The sequence below is a fragment of the Marmota marmota genome, unplaced genomic scaffold, assembly GCF_001458135.2.
Source record: "Marmota marmota marmota unplaced genomic scaffold, marMar, whole genome shotgun sequence".
In the NCBI taxonomy this organism is placed as follows: Eukaryota; Metazoa; Chordata; class Mammalia; order Rodentia; family Sciuridae; genus Marmota; species Marmota marmota.
In genome coordinates, this window is record NW_025999913.1 from 5,040,619 (window position 1) to 5,060,977 (window position 20,359).

The following is a 20,359-nucleotide window of genomic DNA, read 5'->3' on the forward strand; positions in this document are numbered from 1 at the left end:
GCAGTTTTAGCAGAGTTCAAGCTCTCTAGCTGGTGGAAAAGGCTTAGGGTCCTGGTTGAATTACTGCTATTACCATACACCTGCACTTTTCTGTGAGAGTTGACTACAGGCCAGGCATTTTACCAGACCCTTTATTTACATTATTGTTATTTGCTCAAATTATGTATTTCCTTTAATTCCCCTCCAAGGAAAGCATCTAAAAATCCCCCCATTGAGAGAGCTGCTGAGCACAGATGACAACATATAATGAGAGTTTTGTAAACATGGTAAAGTTATTCTCATAATGTTTTATGATGTTTTTATTACTATAACTCAAGATTCAGAAGTTATCACAGCTGGGCACAGTGGCACATGCCTGTAATCCCAGCGGCTTGGGAGACTGAGGCAGGAGGCTCAAGAGTTCAAAGCCAGACTCAGCAACTTAACAAGGTCCTAAGCAACTTAGTGAGACCCTGTCTCAAAAAAAAAAAAAAAAAAAAAAGGAGTGGTGGGTTGGGGAGGGCGGCACTGGGAATATGACTCAGGGGTTAAATGCCCCTGGGTTCATTCTTTGGTACCCCCCAAAAAGTGATTACAATGTTAGTGAAATTCACACATCAGCATTAGACAGACTCTATAAAGACTCATGGTAAATGATAAATGGATATCAGTAGGAAGAATGGTATTTTGTTCTTGTCACTAACCAAAAACATGGAAAAAGTCAAATACATTGAAAACATCTCAATTTAGGAAATTCTACCCCTAGAAGGGAACTGGAAATGGCCATGTAACTAATAGGATTTTATCCAGTTGTATGTCACAGAAAACCCCAAATAGTGTCTTATTCCAGATTGTCTCCACTCTCATCCCCCCTCCATAAAAGGAGCCCAGGGCTAGACCATACACTGTGGCCTGGTAGCTCTAGATCACCAGGGATCCGATGCACACGCTCTCTTCTCTCCCTGTGCCGTTGATCCACTACGCACGTTCCGGTGGCCCAAGGTGTTGGAGGCTTTATGAACTCCAGCCAATGCAGCTGTGTTTCAGCCACCCGGAAGGAGAAGGGAGGTGGACGAAGCAGTAGTGGACATGAATCAGCTCCCTTCTAAGGGGCTGCCTAGAAGCTGCTGCGCATGTCCCTGCTTTTCCAGCAAAAGAACCATAATGTGGTGGGAAAATATAAATATTTTGGCTTAATTCACTCTGAAAGAGGTCAAGAAAACATACGGGTTTTCCAATGACCATTCAGTCATTTAGAGTATTTGTGTGTGTATATATATATGTGATATATTATATTTAGGTGTATATATCCAAAACTCAGAGTTTGCATTACTGTGAAAAAAGAACAAACTAATGTGGACAGAACAAACATGAGAATTAGGAAAAGGGCTGATATGTGTCTCTGACACACGATTGAATTTCAGCACATGGTACAAAGCTGTTAACATTAACATATCAACCTTAACGGAGTCTTGCCTTTCCTCTCCAAAACATCATTAGATTAAATTTCCTATCTGTATCATGAAACTCTTCTTTCTCTTAAAATCTTTTCTAGTTAAATTGGGACACATCTTAGGTTCATTCTTGTCTTATATTTCAGTGAAGATGATAAATGACTCATTGAGTATACTCCCTGAAACCTATGAAGCAGGCAATCTTATCCTCGCAGTTCAGAAGGTTTAGGAAGCTTGTTCAGACTTAGCCAGGGGTGAAGTCCTGATGGATCTAGTTTCAAAATATTTAATACTTTCTGAATATTGTGCCAACCTGTTTGGATTTCAGTAGAGAAAGTAAGCTTGGTGTGTGTGTGTGTGCGTGTGTGTGTGTGTGTGTTTGTGTGTTAGCGTTTCATTGTAGCAACCAAAATGCTCCACATGAGCCCCTTAAAGGAGGGAAGATTTATTTTTGGCTCACCATTTCAAAGATTTCAGTTCATGGTCAGATGGCTCCATTGTTGGGACCTGCATTAAGGCAAAAAATCATGAAAGAAAGGCATACCATACCCCACCTGCCTACAGTTTCTGTCACCTCCAATCATCCGTTCAGCTATCAATGGACTAATCCACTGTTGAGGTCAGGGTCCTCATGTTGCAATCACTTCCCCAAAGCTCCACCTCTGAACACTGCTGCATTGACAACCTTTAAAAACCTTCAGCCCATGAGTCTTCAGAGACTCTTCATATCTAAACTGTAACAATGTGAGAGGCTTTTCTCCATTTTTCTCCTAAGTTAGAACATTGCCTGGTAGAGAGAAATAATTCAAAGCACAAGATGTTGGTGGTTCTACAATGTAAAGGAAAATTGAAACAGAATACTGGCCCTTCTGTCCTGGCCACAGAATGCTGTGCTTCTCAGGGGGTAGTAACTTTGGCTCCTGGGTCCTGTGAGTGGTATTTTTGTTGCCTCTACAGTGGATACAGAGTAGTTTGCAGCTGAATCTGTGTTACAGCCCTGTGGGCAGCTGCTGTAAACAATCCAAACTGAATTTCCTTGCATCCAAATACTATGGGGACCCCTGAATGCAGGGCAGATGTTAAAAATAAACTCTTGGGCCATTTATATCAGTTGTAAATGGAAAGGGAAAAGAAATCATCAAGTAGAAAATAGCTTAGTTTGGTATTAGAAGAATGTATTTTTTAACGATGAACTTGAAGAACGTTAAATAAGAAAACAGTAATGGGTAAAGGCGATTAAATATAGTGTTGGAGTCCAAATGTTTCCCAGAAGACAGGTGTTAATGTCCTTTAGTAGCATTATGTTTTAATGAGGTGTTCAAATGTTTAAGTCTTAAATTCAGGGAATATCTAATAGTGCATTTTGCTCCAGATTTCATCTCAAGCATCAATTTTAATACTGTGTGTGTGTGTGTGTGTGTGTGTGTGTGTGTGTTGTTTCCAAGGCCAGAGGTTTTCCTGCAGGTCTTTCCTTGTATGACCCAGCAATATGGAAGAAATTTTGAATGAAGCACATCTATTTGACTTTGATACAATTTGATGGACCATCTGTTTCTAGACACCTTGGTTCTCTGGAGTTGTCTTTAGATATCTGAACTGCTGCTCTCTGGTCCACAGCCTGCTCTGTTTGCATGGTCAGAGGCTTGGGAAAAAATTCAGGATCTGGGCTGAGAAGAGTGAAGTGGTCTAAAATATCAAAGATCTCAAATTTTACCATTAGAGTCCAAGTGTAGTGAAAGTCAATGTTACCTTCTAACCACCCTGGGGGAGAAGGAAATCAATGGGATTTGGTATGTTGTTAGAAAACTGGCAAACCATCCGCAGTTTTAGCAAACTTTTGAATCCCATTAAGTCCTAAAGATCTGGCCCCAAAACCAATAACTTTTATGCTTTGGGATTTATTGTTAGGAATAATCTCAAATGATATAAAATATATCTGCAAATCATGGTGTTTGCCTTTAAAATAGGCAAATTGAGCTCTTTCCTGAAGGTATCCTTTTATTGGAAAATATGAAATCCCTGTTTCTGAACTGGAATCTCTAAATATTGCTGCAGACTCTCAGTTCCTTGAGCTACTACGAGGCTGCAGATGCCTCCCGCGTGAGGAAGGGTCGTGAGGAGATAAGGACATTTCTTAACCAGAGCCTCAGGGAGTGTCCCTTTTCACTTAACTGTGTGTGAGCTTCAAGGCTGAGAAGCATACCCTTCCATGGGAAAGTTCTTCCCAGATACGTACGAGTGTGAAAGAATCAAGTTTTTCCATTAAAAGAGTGTCAGCTGCATTCATCCCTTGGTGTGTTTCTTGGGCCATTCACACTTTTTTTCTTGCTTCTCTTGGATGCTGGGATCCAGCTCAGCATCCCTCGTGCATGCTCAGCATGCCCTCCACCATTGGAGGTGCACCCTGGCCCTCGGTCAGCATATACCTGGTGTTTTCTATGGAAACCACTCAGAGTGTCAGAATTGTGAGGAGAAAGAAAATATACAAACACCACTGCTTACAGTGGACACTGGAGAGAGACGCTAATCCAAGGCTCCCAGGAACACAGTGTGACGGCTGCCTTAACATTGCACTTTGTGGAGACGTTCACGATCACATGAGAGTTGATGATAAGGTGTGTGACTGAGGGTGGCTGGCCTAGGTTTCTTTGAAGAAGGTATTTTGAGCTGAGAGCTGGAGGAAGAGAGAGAAGAAGGGAGAAGAAATGGAGAGTAAAACGTCTCTCTAATCCATGGTTTCACCTTCCACAGGTTCAGTTACCTGGGGTCAACTGTGGTATGAAAATACTACATGGAAAATTCCAGAAACAAACAACTCACAAGTTTTAAAGAACTTTTGTTATAGTGTAGGGTTGTAATTGCTCTATTTCATTATAAGTGATTCTTGTTAATCTCTTATACCTAATTTATAAATTTATCATAAGTATATTTATTCAGGAAAAAAAAAACCAGAGGGTTAGTTTCAGGCAACTACTGGGAGTCTTGGAAAATAACCTCCATGAATAAGTATATTGAGGAGACAGAATGGTGGGTGCAAAACCTCCATGACACAGATTGTATAGTGGTAGGAGATCCCAGTGAGAAGGCAGCTGTTGAGAGAGGGCTGCTGTTGGTTCAGTGTTATGGTTTAGAAACTAAATGTCCCCAAAAGGCCCATACGCTATAGGTTTGGTCTACAGCCTGTGGCAGTTTGGGAGGTAGTGGAATCTTTAGGGGGTGGAGCCAAGTGGGAGGAGTTAGGTCAGTGGGGGTGTGCCCTTGAAGGGGATATTGGGACCTCAGTCCTTTCCTCTCTCTGATTTTGGCTGCCATGAGGTGAACAGGCTTCCTCCATCCACCATGTGCTTCTGCCATGATGTACCCTGTGGTCATGGGCCCAAAGTAATGGGATCAAATGACCATAGACTGAAGCCTTTAAACTATGAACTGAGATAAACCTTTCTTCTTTTTAACTTGTTCATCTTAGTCATCTGTCACAGCAACAGAAAGCTGACTAACATAGTAGAGTGCAGAATTGGAGAGAGCAGAGAAATATTCTAATATCCTTTCCCCTCACAGCTCCCACATCCAAGCCATCTTCAAGTTCAGAGATAAATCAAGTGAAAAGGAGAAAGCTGGGATTTCATATATTGGGATTTCATTTTTTACTTTTAACTACATTTTCACCTTTTTGTGTGTTCATATTGTTTGAAAGAGTTTATGAATACTACAAGGCTTATAATTCTATCCAGTATTCAGGATAGGGATATCCTTACTCCAACTTGAAACTTGACCTACCTGCCTCCCTCATTCCTGAGCAATTAATTACATTCAGTTCTTTAAGCTATTTCTTTCTTTTTATTCCCACATTTCTAAATAAATTGTTATTCATTCACCTACCACTTTTAAGCTCTCTGGCCCTGCTTTTGTCAGATGAGGACTTAGCTTCCTTACACTGTCCCACCTCACTCTCCTTATCACTGACATGGTTCTCATTGCTATTGTCACATCTTCATTGAGTGGACGAATGTCACCCACTGCTGAGCCAACTGTAAACTGTGATTTTGTGTTTTGGTTTTTTTCCTTGCAGCTTTTGGCTTTCCTTGAATTAATATATGGCCCCATTTCTTTCTTTGCTTTTCCCTTTCTCTCTCTCTCTCTCTCTCTCTTAATCCTGGGGAAAAAAATCTGCCTTAAGAGCACATGTCCCAGCACCAGCATTTTTTAAAAGAAGTTTTTAGTTGTAGATGGACATCAAGCCTTTATTTTATTTGTTTATTTTTATGTGCTGCTGAGGATTGAACCCAGCGCCTCACACATTCAAGGCAAGTGCTCTGCCGCTGAGCTACAGCCCCAGCCCTTCCTCCACCAGCATTTTGGGAACAGGGTGTGGAGAAGGGGCTGACTGTTTTATTGTCCACTTGCAAACCATAATAGTCAGCTTTCCAGAACTGTGACAGGCATCTGAGAAAAATCAATATAAAATGAGGAAAGGTTTATTTCCACTTTGGTTTCCATCCAGGGTTGGTTGGCTCCATTGATTGTGGCGAGGCAGAACATTGTGGGGGGAGTGCTCACCTCATGGTGGCCAGAAAACAGAGAGTCAGGGAGGGGCTGGGGTCCCAATATCCTCTTCAAGGCCATACCCCCAATGACCTAACTTCCTCCCACCAGGCCCTGCCTTCTAAAGGTTCCATCACCTCTCAATGGCACCACAGCCTGGGAACCAAGCTTCAGCACATGGGCCTTTGGGCACATTCTATATTCAAGCTATAGCACTTACCTTCCTGCTTTGAGGATGGTATCACCCACCTTCTGTGCTTGACATCTGCAGCCCTCCAGGTGAATTTACTCAGAGACGAAATCTATGCCATCTGTTTGGGGGGGCTGCATCACAGGGAGGCATTTTGAGTATTCTAGCTGCAGAGCAGTTTCTTCTGTTCTGCTTTGTCTGTGATTAGGCTTCTCCTCTCTTACTCGTTGCCTTAAATTGGTTTAGCCCACACATCTGCTGATGCACCCTCTCTTTCTCTTGGTCCCTGTGGGCCTTTTCTCCCCACCCACATCTCCAATTCCATTTTCTTTATTTTCATGGCATTTCAGGAGAGGACAGGATTGACACCTGGGGCCAGGCTGCCATGTCACCTCTGTCCCCTAGGTTTTCAGATTCAACTGTTTTCTCTGCCCAGTGGCCATACCCTGAGACATGTCTGAGTCTAGAGGGGACCTCACAAAACCTGGCAGGGGTGACTTCTGTGCTGACCACTGGTTCCCTGGGACTTCCTGTGCACATGCTTTCTGCTGTGCACTGGTGTGCCACACACCAAAGTCTGCAGATATAGTGGGGGCGCACTGAAGACAAAAACATGTTCTTACTGCTCTTTAAGCAGAACCTCTTAGGATAACAAGCCCCCTCACCTTGCCTCTCTTTCTGTGTATTTGGAATAACTTCATCGGATCTAGGCGTCTGGACTGTAGGTGTGTCCTGAAAACCTCAGAATAACAGGGTGCCTCCTCCTGTCTCTAAGCAGGTCCCCCATGAGCCCTACAGTTTATCCTGCCTGATTATAGTCCCTCATTGCTTTCTGGACAAAGATCTGCGGATGGCGGAATTCGGTCCTGGAAACAGATGGGCGTTCCAAAATGAATGAGAATGAAAAGCAAAACATTTTGGACATACTAGGGAAGATCCGTGAGGGAGGGATGAAACTAAAATCTAAAGGAGAGCTCGCCTGCCCTCTTCACCAGGTACGAACCAGCCTCTCGGACACAGGGACATTCACATCCTCTCTCCTTACTGCAAAGATGGTGAATAATACAAAGGAATCACATCCCTCTATCCAGAGGCTATGCTCTGGGGTGAGGGTCAGCCCTGCCTCCTAGCAGCTGGAAGTAGAGCCTGCAGCTGTTGAAAATAGGGATTTGTGATGGAAAGGCTGGCAGACCCTTAACTGTGGTGGTGCTCGAGAGAGCTCCGATGATATAGTAAATAAGGTGAATGGGCTCAGCTTATCTCATTTCACAGCTGAGCTGTGTATTGCCAGATAAATCAAATCAGGGTAAACGGCTTCATCTAATAAACTGGGTCAACATATAATGTATTTGTTCAGGTTCGAGCTTTCATTGATTCTCATTTGATTTAAGGAGAGATATTTCAGGTCATGTTTGAACGTTTTTTTTTTTAGTATTCATGCCTCCTCCTGGTCAGGAGAGGCTGAGAGGTGGGACACACGGCTGGGATTTTTTTTTTCCCTTTTAAATAAATTAAGTTTTCTGATTCTTGTAAGTTCTTCTGCTTTCCATCTCTAGGCATGGAAGGGGGTGGGAGGGTGGTGGTGGGACCGCTTGGGGAGACAGCCCAGAAGTAGCAGGGAAAAGCACTCGGGTTCCCTGCATCTGCATCTCCCAACGATGTTTTAGTGATGTTTGCTAATGTATCATTCATTAACCATCAGCCACTATAAAAAACATAATCTATCTCGCAAAGTGGACATTATTATCGCATTAAATCATTTCACAATATACCTGAACGGTTCCACATGAGAGGCCTGGCCTGGCCAAGCTCAGATGCCTGCAGGGCAGCTCGTCAGTAGTAATGAGATACGTGGTCTGTCTGTGATGAATACGATATTACTCGTGTCAGTGATTGTGAACTGCACCCAGAATATTTCTTCTTACAGCGTTTTTATTTTTTTTCTTTCTTTCTTTTTTTTTTCTCTCTCCATAGCAAAGGAACTCAGGCAAAGCACTATTAACCCAGCAAATGAAGCTCTAAAGAGCACAGAGTGTGTCCATTAGGAGACAAGACGGTGACTAATCCAATTTTTCTTGCAGGGAGGGATGATGGTGCTTTGGAACATCTGGGGACGCCAGGCCCTGCATTACAGATGAGGCCTGTCCTCTCCCTGACTCTCCTTCCTATCTCGTCCTCCTCTGCCTTTGTCTAAGAACAATTATGGTATTGTCCCCTCCTCTTCTCTCAACCCCTCTCACTGAAAACCTCCTTGAAGGTGATTAAAATAATGCCCATGGCGGGCAGAAAAAAAAAATGGAAAGGGAAATGGATGGGGGAAGGGAGAAAGTGTCCCCATTTAAACATTTATAGGACTGCTTCCTAGGCTTAGGGTCTGTGGGGTAGCCTGGCTGGAATCTGCAAATGGGTGATCAAGGTAGAGATGCGAGGACCATTTGCTCCTTTAAAAAATCACACAAAACATTCTTGCTTCTTGGGAAACAATCCGTAATGTTTTTTTTCCTAACACCAAGGTATTGACTTGTTTCTTTCATTCCCTGGGAAACTGCAGACATTTGTTTAGAATGTGGATGGATAAACAGAAGATTCCAGATGCTGCTTAGCCCAGACAGCCAGGGGACAGCTATGGGTCGAGTATATTGAGGAGCAAAATAAAAATGTAAACAAAGTGGTGATTCTTTCCTCAACATTACATTCAATCCCCCTCCCCTTCTTTTTCTTTAATGAGTATCTGTTATGTGTGCACTTTATGTTGTGCCTGGTGAAGGACACTTAATGGATCATGGTGACATTGCTGTAGCCAACAAATTCAAAGCCAATAAACAAAAGGCCACTTGCCTCCACCTATAGCCACAAAGGAACTGACAGATGCCCCAATGAAAATCAGGTGTTCATCAGCAACCGTGGCATAGGAAACTAAATGCAATGTTTAATTTTTGTAATGACAACCCTCATCATAGCTCCCAAGAGGACATCGAAAATATATTTCCTTGAAGAACAGCCTAGAGAGTCAGGAAATATATCCTCTTCCCCCATAGATTTCTTTTCTGCGGTTGATCAATTCGAAAGGATTGGCTTAATTTTCCACAACGAAAAAAATGCAGGTTGAGACACCCACCCAACTTTGAAAGTCAAATTTATAATCTTTCACATAGTGCTGGCATATGAGCTCAGGTGATGTGGAAAATGTAATTTTGAAAACACTTTGGCTTACTGGTGGTCTTTAGAAAAGGCCTTGTTGATGTACCCTTGATTTCTCTTCTCATGCTGAAAATTACGGATTATATTAGTTTCAGTAAAATGTACACAAAATCAACCAATCAGTCTCTCCCTGATGCCGTTGGTCCCTCCTGTTTCTCCCTCTTTCCTTTTTCTTGTCACAGAAAGACTAATATGAGTTTATGGGGTATTTTATTCATGACAATCATAATCATACCATGATAAGAAAATAGGTATTATCATATAATTTTTCAGAAAGCACATCTAAGGTCTTTGTATTTATTAAATTTAAATTAATTAACATTATTTAATCATTGTGTTAACTGAAGGTTCAATGTGAGTTTTTTTAATTAAATAATCTGGACAATATAATAAAATCTAGAAGCCAGAGAAGTCTAACATGATTTTGAATTATTATTATTAATATTATTATTATTTGACTTGGTATTGGGGATTGAACTCAGAGCTGCTCTTCAGCACTGAGCTATATTCCCAGCCTTTTAAATTTTTCATTTTGGAACAAAGTCTTGCTGAGTTGCTGAGGCTCTATTTTGGCCATTTTTTTTGGTGGGGGGATGAAGGGGAAATACTGGGGATTGAACTCAGGGGCACTCAACCACTGAGCTACATCCCTAGCCCGATTTTGTATTTTATTTAGGGACAGGGTCTCATTGAATTGCTTAGCACCTTTCTTTTGCCGAGGCTGGCTTTTTTGTTGTATTTATGTATGACAGCGGAATGTATTACAATTCATATTACAATTTTTCATGTCTCAGGTTGTATACAAAGTATATTCATACCACTTCATATCTTCATATATGTACTTTGGATAATGATGTCCATCTCATCCCACCATCATTTCTAACTCCATGCCCCCTCCCTTTCCCTCTCACCCTTCTGCCCTGTCTAGAGTTCATCTATTCCTATCTTGTTCTCCCTCCCTACCCACTATGAATCAGCCTCTTTATATCAGAGGGAACATTCAGCATTTTTTGGGGGGTATTGGCTAATTTCACTTATTGTTATCTTCTCCAGTTCCATCCATTTACCTGCAAATACCATGATTTTATTATCTTTTATTGCTGAGTAATATTCCATTGTGTATATATGCCACATTTTTTTTTATCCATTCCTCTACTAAAGGGCATCTAGATTGGTTCCAAAGTTTAGCTATTGTGAATTGTGCTGCTACAAACATTGATGTGGTTGTGTCCCTGTAGTATGTTGTTTTTAAGTCCTTTGGATATAGACCAAGGAGAGGGATGGGTCTATACCCATCAACAGATTGTTGGGAAAACTGGAAATCCATAGGTAGCAAACTGAAATTAAACCCCTATCTCTCACCATGCACAAAACTCAACTCAAAGTGGATCAAGGACCTAGGAATCAAACCACAGACCCTGTACCTAATAGAAGAAAAAAGTAGGCCCTAATCTCCATCCTGTCAGATTCGGCCCCAATTTCCTTAATCAGACTCCTATCGTGCAAGAATTAAAATCAAGAATCCATAAATGAGATGGATTCAAATTAAAAAGTTTCTTCTCAGCAAAAGAAACAATCTGTGAGGTAAATAGAGAGCCAACTTCTTGGGAGCAAATTTTTACCTCTCACACATCAGATAGAGCACTAATCTCTAGAATACATAAAGAACTCAAAAAGCTGAAGCTGGCTTTGAACTCATGATCCTCCTGTCTTAGCCTCCCCAGCCACTGGGATTGCAGGCATGTGCTATATTATTATTTGGCTTGGTACTGGGGATTGAACTCAGAACTGCTCTTCCTCACTGAGCTATATTATTTGGCTTGGTACTGGGGATTGAACTCATATGGTTATTTCATTTCATCATACAGACGGTTTCCGCCTTACCCTGGTGTGATTTAAGATTGCTTAACTTCATGATGGTGTGAAAGAAATGGGCATCGGTAGAAACCATACTTTGAATTTTGTTTTGGACCTTTTCCCAGGACAGCAAAATGCAGTCTGCTACTCTCACCTGATGTTGGGCAGTGGCGGCAACCGCATCTCTGGTCTGTCCTTTGATCACAAGGGAGAGCCACCAACGCTCTGTGGTGTGCGGTGTAGCTGAGCTGAGATGTCTCATCAGGTCGGTGCATGAAATGCATTTGCCACTTACAGTGTCTTCTACATACGTTGGAGTTAACTGGGACATAATTTCACTGTAAACGGAGGAACATCGGTATGTTGTTTTAACTGTTGAGGAACAGTATTGCCCACACCATCAGCTCCAATTTCAGGAATAGTTTGAAAAAAATAAACAGTGCCTTTACTCTCTAAACTTGGACTCCCAAGCAGCTGTTTCCCCTGCACTAACCTCACTTTTGTGACTGAATATATTTGTTATTCATCAAATTCATTTTTTCCTATTTATTTGCCCAGAAAATGATCATTGGTACTGATCAGCCCATTCCCGGCTTTTATTTCCCGAAGCTCCCCACGAAGTGCTTGGCTCTCAGTGACTCTGGGAAAATGTGCCAGTGTCACGAGCTGTAATTGTCTCTAGTTGGTTTTGGAGGTACTAGCATTCAGGAACCTTCTCAGCAGAGCAGCTAGAGGCACTTCTATTTAAGTTCTCCAGATTGCCCTTCATGGCTTTCTGTGATCTGCCCAGAAGGTAGACTGTGAGTGTTACACATCCAAGTAATACTGTCACTCTATATCCCTGCTGCCTGTTCCTCGTCACCTCCTCCCTGCTGAGGCTGGGGGACCCAGATTCACTCCTGTTCAGATACTACCCACTTATTCAAGGCCCTGGGTAAGACCTTGCTAGGTCTCCCAGAACCCTCTCTCCTTGCTGCAGTCTACATTAACTTTTTTAAAAAAAATATTTGCCTATATTTATATACATGTAAATAAATGTAAATTTATGTATAAATTTACTTATATAAATAAATACAATTATATGTGTATATAAATAAACAAAGGCAAGTGTACTGTGTTTATGGTAGTGGGGACTGAGCCGGGGGCACTCTACCACTGAGCTACATCCTAAGCTCTTTTTATTTTTCGTTTAGAGATAGGGTCTTGCTAAGTTGCCCAGGTGAGGCTCAAACTTGGGATCCTCCCTCCTCAGCCTCCTGAGGAGCAGGGATTACTGGTGTGTGAGGGGGAATATTTCTTTATATTCTTGTGGGAGGAACACTTACATGAGATGTAATCTCTTGGTGAATTGCGAAGTGTGTAATATAGTTAACTATAGGCATGATGCTGCCCAGCAGATCTCCAGAGCTTATTTATCTATTTATTTTTAGTTTTGACTAAAACTTTTTGACCTTTGATTGACAGCTCCTCATTTTCCTTCTCTACTAGCCTCTGGCAACCACCATCACACTCTTCCATCCTACGGCTTTGACTGTTTTCGAACCCTCTGACAAGTAGAGGCTCGTGGTATTTGTCTTTCTGTGGCTGGTTTTCTTCACTTAGCATAAACTCCAACCCAAACCAAAACCACAATGAGATATCACCTCATACCTGCAGGGTGTCTTTAAAAGAAAAAAGAATGAGATTAGTAAATTTTGTCCAGATTATGGAAAAATTAAAATCCTTATATACAGGAAAATGTTTATCAAAAACTAAATGGAAAGTCCTCAAAAAATTAAAAATAAGATAACCATGTGATCCAGCAATCCCACTTCTGAATATTCATCCAAATGAATTAAAATCAGTATGACAAAGGTATCTGTGCCGTTCATTATAGCACTGTTCACAATAGCCAAGAGGTGGGAAAAACCCTAAGTGTCTGTCTATAGATGAATGAATGAAGAAAATGTGGTAGTTACATACAGAGGGATGCCATTCAGCCTTAAAAGAAAAGGAAATTCTTAAATGTGTGTCGACATGGGTGAATCTTAAGGACATTACGTGAAATCAGGTAAGCATCACTAATGCTTCTTCCATAGAAGCAAGCAAAGCTCAGAGATGTCCTGTGATCTGCCAGAGGTTTTGGAGCCCATACTGGGGAAATGGAGAAGCTGGAATTCAAACCCAGGTTGACTAATTTGTTTTTAAAATTTTAGTTACAAATGGATACAATACCTTTATTTTATTTATTTATGAGGTGCGGAGGATCCAACCCAGTGCCTCACTCATGCAAAGCAAGCACTCCACCACTGAGCCACAACCCCAGCCCAGGTTGACTAATTTTAAACATTTCATGTTTCAATTTGCTTTACTGCTTCCCAAGGAAGAGTACTGAGGCATGCTGCAAATATCCAAATACCTTTCTCAAACTGATCCCTGTTAAACAGTTGTCCCTAAATACACATTAAAATTAGCTGGAAATTTTCTAAAATACCTGAGGTCCGGACCCCTCCGCTAGAGACTTAACTTTACACATGTGTTGGGATTGGGGCAATTTTATTTTTAATCATCTAGTGATTGGAATGTTCATCCAGGGTTGAGAAAAAACACAAAGGCTGAACAGTGACCTTGTGTGCTTTCCAACTAGTTTCATTTCCACCAGGATGTGCTATTAAGTCTTCATTTCTGGTCTCCGGGGAGGGATTGTCAGATGCTCTGCTGAATTCAAAATAAATGTCTATGAAATGTCCTCTGGTTCCCAGTCCATCAACTCACTCAAAAGAATCTAATGGGATTATTTGGCATGACTTTATCTTAGGGAACTGATATTTCTTATTGTGATAAAATATGCATAATGAAATTTTAACCATATTTAAGTGCACAGTTCTGAAGTACTAAGTACATCCACATGGGTGGGCCTCCATCACTGCCGTCCACCTCCAGAACTCTTCCGTCTTCCCAAACGGAAACTCAGCACTAACTCCCTACTCTTCCTCCTCCCAGGTTTGCCAACCACTGTTCTAATTTTTTTCTCTATGAATTTGACAGTATTACTGTTCTAGAATAATCCCGTGTGAGCCATCATTAAAATTTGTCCTTTTGTGACTGGCTTACCTCACTGATCATGATATCTTCAATGTTCTTCAATGTTCATCAAAGCCTTCGATGCTTGTAGCTCATTCTTGTTTTTTTTTTTTTTTTTTTTTTACTAACATGTTTATTTTCATAGGTGGTCATGAGCTTCAGAGACTGAGAATCTCTGTAGGGTGGTGCCCCAAAAATCACTTATTGAATTTAATTAAATGGCATTAAATAATAAAATGAGAAGCCTGTTATTTTCTGAAATTTGTCTTTGCCTTTGATTGAAAAATACTTATTTCTGTTGATCTCTGGCATTTGTACCAAATATGAACATTGCCTACAAATTATCAATGGAAGTTTTGAAAACTCATTAATCAGTTTCCTTCTGTGCTATTTAAAGTTGTTTGCTGTCTTGGAGATCTTTTGTTTCCTCCACCTCTGGTCCTTGTACTTCTCCAGCCATAATGGACTTGGATGGGTTGGCCTTACTATCCCCAATTGCCTGGCTCGTGGGACTTACAGTTTTAGAACTGGACAGACCTAGGCAAAGTGGGTGGTTGGTCACCCTACAGTATTATCATTAAATGACTCTGCTGATCTCTCCATAAGTGACAAAGTAAGAGAGGTCCTGAATTTCTTGAGACATTTTAATGATGAAGGTCTTTTACAAAAAGTAGAATCGAGGAAAACATTGTAAACCATTCTTTAAAAAGAACAATTTGATGAAAGATATATTTTTATCTAACTCTTTTGCACACATTTTATAAGGTTTCATGGAAACCTTATACTGTCAAATTCACAGAGAAAAAAAGAAGGCCTTTGTAGTAAGAGATTCTAGTAAAGCACTGGAGAATGTACTAATATTTGATGTGAAATTGTATTACTTAATGTCTAGAATGTAAGTCTAAAGGAAGCCTAAAGATTCATGTTGAATATAACAGGAATTTAAAGAATCATGTTCTTTATCATAGTTGGAGATAATAAATCAATCAATAAATTGCAAATTAAAAATTTCATACCAAAATTCACAAATGGTACAAAGTTCAGAAAGTAAACTCTTATGTGCACATCAAAAGTAAAAAAAAAAAAAAAAATTTGATTCTTGGGATTGAACCCAGGGGTACTTAACCACTAATCTACATCTCAGCCCATTTTATTTTTTTATTTTGAGACAGGGTCTCGCTAAATTGCTTACAGCCTTGCTAAATTGCTGAGGCTGTCTTTGAACCTCCAATCCTCCTGCCTCAGCCTCACAAGCTAGTAGGATTACAGGCATGTGCCACCATGCCCAGCTAAAAAAAATATATTTTTTGTTAAATTACTTGCATTGGTATTTTTTAAAGAAATAACTGAAGTGTTTATATTTACTGAGACTTTATATTTTTTGTATATATATATATATATATATATATATATATATATATATATATATACAAATAGACAAAGAACACTTTGTCTATTTTAGAGAACAGCCCTTTCTTAGATATGTCTTTTGCAAATATTTTCTCCAAGTTTGTGGCTGGTCTGCTCATTCTCTTGACAGTGTCTTTTGCAGAGCACAACTTTTAGTTGAAATGACGTTGGGTTTATTTGTTCGTTCTTTCATCTTTCATGGATGATGCCTTGAGTTGTATCTAAAGTGTCATTGTTACGCATTTGGTCATCCAGGTTTATGTCAATTCTTTGGAATTTTATACATGAACAAGCATGTCATCAGGGGACAAGGGAAGTTTTATTTTTTCCTTTCTAATCAACACAATTCTTATTCCATGTTCTTGTTTTATTGCTTTCTTGTCTCACAAACCTGACTTGGTATGGTCTTCTAGTTTCTCACCATTAAATATGACATTAGCTTGTAGGAGTTCTGTACATCTTCACATCAAGCCCCTATTCCTATTTGGCTGATAATTTTTATTAACCATGGGTACTGGATTTTGTCAAATGCTTCCCCATATTTACTGATATGATCCTGTAGATTTTTTTTCTTCGTTTGTTGCTGTGATGAATTAACTGATTTCTGAATATTGTGTGAACCTTGCAACACCTGGGATGAATCCCATTTGTCATAGCAATTAATTTTCTTTATAGTCTTTTCTCCTCTACTTAGAGTAGAAATCTTACAGTTAAAATATGCATGCAAGTGTGTTTGCACACTAATGCGTGCTCAATGGAGTTTGGGGCACACTTAACATGGTGATGGCTTTCCATACCCGTGAACTTGGGTTCTCAGCCTCATCACTAATCTCGATGACAACTGAGAACATTATTTTTTCTCTGGAGTCCTTCTGAGGACTGATAGGGGTTTTATGGGGTTGTTGTTTTTGGATGTGACGTCTGGCACTGTGACCATTTGATGGCTATTTGATGAAAAACCAACTTAGGACAAAGCAAGCTCAGATAAATATATCAGAGCAGAGAGATTGGAAGTGCAGAATTTTGCCAACCTGAAAGCTAATTTTACAAATTAGAAACCTGGGGATAACTGCATTGTCTGCTAAGCACCTGGGTTTATCTTGAGGAATTTCTCTTGAGTATGGTTCACGAGCCACCCGTATCGGAATCTTTCACTCTCCTCATTTAAAAAGAGTTCTTAGTTCTTCTATATTATGGGATGGGGAGATCTGTGGCTGGGGCCTAGGAGTCACCATTTTTATTTTTAATTGGTCAATAACAGCTGTGTATATTTATAGGGTGCAATGTGATGTTTTGATACATGTTACTTGTGGAATGATCAAATTGGGATAATTAGGATATTTATTATCTCAAATGTTTATCATTTATGTTGGGAACATTTAAAATCCTCTCTTGTAGCCTTTTTGAGATATATAATTCATGACTATTAATTATAGTCACCTTGTTGTGCAATAGAGCTCTGGAACTTGCTGGCTATAACATTGTGCTCATGGAACCACATCCCTCTTTCCTTGACCCTCCACTGGACCCCATCTCTGGTGACCACTGTTCCCCTCTCTCTGCTCTAAGTTTAACTTTCACAAATAAAGTGAGGTCATATGTATTTGTCTCTTCAAGCCTCAATTATCTCACATAACATAATGCCTCTAGGTTCATCCATGTTGCTGAAGATGATAGAAATTCCTGTTTACATCAGGCTGAGTAGTACTCTGTTGGGTATTACCGTGTTATTAAAATCTGTTCATCTATTGATGGACACTTGGGTTATTCCTGTATCTTTGCTCCATGCACATGGAGTGTAGACATCTCTGTCATACTGATTTCAGTTCCTCTGGGCACATACCCAATAGCAGGGTTTCTGGATCATATGGTGACTCTATTTTTAGTTTTTTGAGGAACCTCCATACTGTTTTCCAAAATGCCTGGGCTAATTTGCAACACTGCCAACAGTGTACAAGGGTTTCCTTTTCTCCACATCTTGACAACACTTGTCATCTTTCATCTTTTTGATAATAGTCCATCCAACTGGCGTGAACAGATACCTGGTTGTGGTTTTATTTTGCGCTTCTTTGATAATTAAAGATGTTGAACATTTTTCTCACGTTTGTATTTCTTCTTTTTAGAAATGTTTATTCAGGGCCTCTGCCTATTTTTTTAGTAAGGGAATTTGGCTTTTTGTTATTGACGAGTTTGAATTCCTTGTGTATTTTGGATATTATTCATTCCTTCTTTCATGCATGATTTGCAAACATTTTCCCTCAGTTGTTCTCTTCACTCTGTTGTTTTCTTGGCTGTGCAGAAACATTTTAGTTTGATACAATCCCATCGGTTTATTTTTAGTGCATTTAGGGCTGTTTCCAAGAAATCTGCAACAGGACCAATGTCATGGATATTTCCCTTAGTTTTTTTTTTTTCAATCATTTCAGATCAAGTGTTTAAATATTTTTTAATCTATTTTGAGTTGACTATTGCCTAAGGAGTGAGATAAAGGTCCATTTTCATTCTTCTTTCTGTGAATATCCAGTTTTCTCAGCACCACATGTTGATGAGACTGTCCTTTCCTCCGTGTGTGCTCTTGATACCTTTGTCCCAGATCAGTTGACTATAGATACATGGATTTATTTCTGGTCTCTCTATCCTGGAATCACCATTTTTTTAAAAAACAATTCCACTATTTATCCTTACCTTCCTTCAGAACCTACATTTTCAGGAAAAAAAAAAAGTCTTCCACAGAGGACTCAATTCATCACCCACATAGAGAGCAACTTGCAGCGTGTTATGTTTTCCTGTGTTTACCCTTCACTCTTAAAGAGCTTCTCAGAATCTGAAGCTAATCCCACCCCAATGAGACATGAGCCCAAAGTCCAGAAATATGAAACACATCAGAGGCAAGAAGATCAGAAATATTTATTAGGATAATTAGAAGAAGAAGAAATGCTTCCATTTAACAGGATAAAAACATTTCTCTGGGCAAATGGGTTTCCTTAAGTATGTCTTCAGTAGGCAGATGGTAAAGTGGAAAGTTGGCCCATTAAGAAATAATTATAGCAGGTTATTGGAGACTGGGGAAAAGGAAGTAAAAGACTTATTAAGTAGTTTGCACTCATTTATGCAGAAAGGTGGCCGATCGTGTACTATATGTTCATGTGAGCATGTGTTGGTGAGAGCCAGCCGGCCGTGGGAAAAGGCAAAAGGGCTTAAAGACTGCCTGGGAATTCACAAAAGTATCAGATAGTCCTCATAGCACCTGAGTGAAGCCTTTGCTATGATCATCTCATAGGTCACCAAGTAGAGTTTGACTTCTGTGTTACTAAATGGCAATTGTAAAAGGCTTTGTAAGGGAATCAAAGTTAAAATTCTACCCCCCTTTAGAATAAACCACTTACACACCTTTACTTCTTTTCCCTAAGCCTTCAATAACTCCTATTTACTGAAGCCATAAATGCCCATATTTTACAAAATAACACCCTTGAGGTCTGCACAGTAGCCTCACTTACTACCTGGGAAAGACCAAGTCTTGAGTTAGAATAGTAACCAGATGACATTTAGTTTGCTACTCCTTCCTACAACCCCAGACCTGCTGTTTCCATGCACCTTGTAGCTGGGTCTTTTCTCTCCAAGGTCAAAGGCTTCAGAGTCTGCTGTTAGTAAGGTTTGGAAAGACAATTCTTGAAATTTCCCTCAGGAACCACTGACCACCTTCCTGCTCTCATACTTTCAGCTTCACCAACCACGACCTCCTCCTCCCTTGTTGAAATACAAATTATATGCATTTGTTAAATTGAGTGGCTCAGGATTGGGTTCATTCTCAATTTCCAGAACTGCCCTTATCCTATTTTGGAATTGACCTCTCTTTTCAGTTTTTCTTTTAAAAATGACTTTATTTTTTTACAATAATTTTAGGTTTATAATAAAATAGAGTGGACGGTACAGAGACACCATCAGGCCTGTTCTCCCCACCCCAGCCTCCACTGTTGTCAACGTCCTCTACCAGAGTGGGCCTTTTGTTACAATTGATGGACTTTAGTGATATGTCATCACACAACCAAAGTGTTGTACATTATGGGTTTTGAGAAACCTATAAAGACATCCACCACTATGTATCCTGGAGAACTGTTTCCCTGCCCTTAACATCTTCTGTCTCTGCCTAGTCATCCCTCTCTCTCTCAATCCTTGGCAACCTCTAATCTTTTTACAGTGAGGGAGAGAAGAAGGGGAAAGGGTCCCAATACACCTCTTCAGGGTATGCCCGCAGTGATATAACTTCATACAATGAGGTCCCCAACTCTTTCCACTACCTTCCAATAGCATCATCAGCTGTGGAACAAGTCTTCAACACTCAAGCTTTTGGGGAGCAATTTAAGAACCAAACCATAGTCGATTCTTTCATTTAATACGGTGCATTTAATTTTCCTCCATTTTTTTCATGACTCAAGAGCTCATTTCTTTTTAGTGTTGAATAATATTCCATTGCCTGGCTGTACCAGAGTATGTCTACTTGCCTGCTGAAGGACATCTGGTTTGCTTTCAGCTTTTAGAAATTACAAGGTGCTATAAACGTTAGTGTGTAGGTTTTTGTTGACATAAGTTTTCAACTTATTTGGGTAAATATTGATAAGTATGCTTGCTAGGTTGTTTGTGAAGAGGATATTTAGTTTTGTAA